Source organism: Barbatula barbatula (genome assembly GCF_947034865.1).
Source record: "Barbatula barbatula genome assembly, chromosome: 1".
Lineage (NCBI taxonomy): Eukaryota > Metazoa > Chordata > Actinopteri > Cypriniformes > Nemacheilidae > Barbatula > Barbatula barbatula.
In genome coordinates, this window is record NC_136766.1 from 14843165 (window position 1) to 14845911 (window position 2747).

Consider the following 2747-nt stretch of genomic DNA (forward strand, 5'->3'; position numbering starts at 1 on the left):
TCTTAATTATGGTGAGATTTATTTGGGCCTATTACCTTATAATGGATTATAGCTCACAAACTTAATGCAGCTGGCTATCAATCATATCGATGTGGAAAGATATACCTTAGGTATTTTATATAGCTTTTAGAAATGTTATTATTCCACTTAGAGTCGAGTCATTTCACAGAAGAATACGAGAGGTTTCATTTCATGGAATTCATTAAGGACAATAACAGGGTTTTATGAAACCATTCATGTTTAAGAGGTCGAATTGCTTTAGTGAGAAGAATCTGCCTACAGAAATTGTCATCAGTTTGTTTAAGAAATTTTGACATAATGAAGTTGGGATTTCTTAGGGTCTAGGTTTTGGTAGATGTGTGATGAGACACTGCTAATAGCTGATAAAAGTATTTTTAAAGTTTTCTGTGTGGGATTCTACAAACATGTGAATATAATTTTACCAATATTTGACCAAAATATTGATATATTTCAATTTAACAATTTCAATAAGTGGGATACTGATTTTCTTCTGATTGTGTACATACAAATTCTACACTTGTTTAACAAAATATTTTTATATTAATTTCCTTCAGCACATCGTCCAAATGTATTTCTCTGTGTTCAACCAAACAAATACACTTATACAGATTTGGAGAGTGATTAATTCATGAAATAACTTTCATTTTTGGGTGAAATATCCCTTTAACTACATGTAGCAGCATAAACTGTGTAATAGTGCTTACTCTAGAAATGTATTCTCTTAAAAGGTTCCCTGCTGGAAAAAACATATGATATCAGGTTAGGGTGGTAAGCCTGTTTATTAAAATAGGATGGCAGGTTTGTCCACAAAGCTGGTCCAACTGATCTATCATCTGTATCAACCTGGCCTGGTTAATAAACATTAAAAATCAGCAAAAAGTTGTGCCACTTTTTATTTATTTATCTTTATTCTAGTTCCAGTTAAAAGCATTTTGTATTTTCTGATTAGAGTGCAATATAATAGACACTCTATAACACACTATCACAGTATAATACATAATGTAAAAATATGTAAAAATGTAAAGGATTTCCAATACTCTATTGCTTTTTTTATTCAAAATGCACACCAATTTTGAGGCAATATGTCTGAAATATTTAATCTTAACAGATGAGGGATGAGAGGACTACTCTCCCATTAAAAGACTATGGGTGCCTCCCTGTGGAGGGTTTTTACATCTTATAATTCGTTGACCTTAATAACAGTTGTATAGCTGTGGCACCTATTAAACTGCCTTATTCACCAAGAGAGAAGCACATTATATTTTTTTGTTTGTTTATATTTTTAAAACATAACTTTGTGTATAATTGCAGACCAATAACCATATGACACATTTGTGACATTTCAATAACATGTCTAGAGCAAAGAAAGGCAGTTTTGACATTCATAAATCAATAACCTCCATTTTTACAAGATAGTATTCTACATTGTGTTGTATTCAATCTTGGTACATTTTTGCATTAAAAGGGCGTTGATACAGAAGATGACCAGCATCATCAAAAGTAAGGGTTTTTCACCCTCTACCGGCCAAATAGAAATACAGCACTTGTTTCTTGGAAGGCAATAATTTGCAAGAATACGGTGAGGCTTTCCAAACATTATCCGATGTAATGACAACTTCTTGCTATTATCATTAAAGTTTGCAATGTTAGCAACCTGTACGGCTTCCTTTAAATATAGGCCTATTTACAAATAAACACTAAATATAACATAAAAATTAAACGGTTTAAGGTAATAAGAACATACAAATTATAAAACATATCTAATACTAAGCATTAAAAGTATTATGTTTTTTTTGAAGAATGTTATATTTTAAAAACCTTTATTTGCATTTACATTTTACGAGAAAAACACTATTGATATATAATGAACTGCGGCTCTCCCAAAATGTCAACCTAATGTATTTCCGCAGAAAAACAATAGTAGTGTTTACTTAACCACTCTCTGTGCGAGCAAAAGCAATGTTTCTCCTGTATAATATTCAGCAAGATGAGAACAGTAATCAAATGCTTTCAGACATTTACTCTCTCGACAAATCTCACGATTTCTTGATTTACACGAAGAGGTGTTTCATTGCGGAAGCACCTCGAAGCGTTTTAATGGGAGTCAGGATCTCATTTAAAATACCACAGTGTTACCTGAGCCTACACAATCCATCCTGTTTCACCTCTACTGTGCTAAAGTCTCGCCCGACCTGTTTGTGAGATGAGTTTAAATCTTCCGTGGCCTCACCCTTCTCTCCACCTGTGAATGTGAAAGCTACGCTTTTGTTCATGGCCACATCCCCTTCTCCAAAGCCGTGACCTTCAGCACGTACATCAACCTATGTCCTCTGCGTCATTCAAATGGTTTCCACGTCGCTTGACTTAATAAATCGATTTTGAGATAATGACTGGTATCTTAGGAAAGTAAAATGTTTGTACCCTAACCATGAGATTGATTAGCATTTTAACAAAGCATCATCATGAAACTGGTGGGACGATGTTAAATGTTTTATGGCGATGATTTTACTTTAAATGTCGAATTTATGTAATGATGCTAGCAAACCCATGTTTAACTTTAACATAACGTTGGTCCACATTGCGTGAATGGTTTCATCATAGGCTATCGTTGGCCTCTAGTGGCGCAATGGCATCATTGTTGAATTAGTTTTCATCAGATCGGCTTCTGACATTTACATGCATGGCATACCTGACACGCTTCAGCTGTTCTTTAACAGGAAGTGACG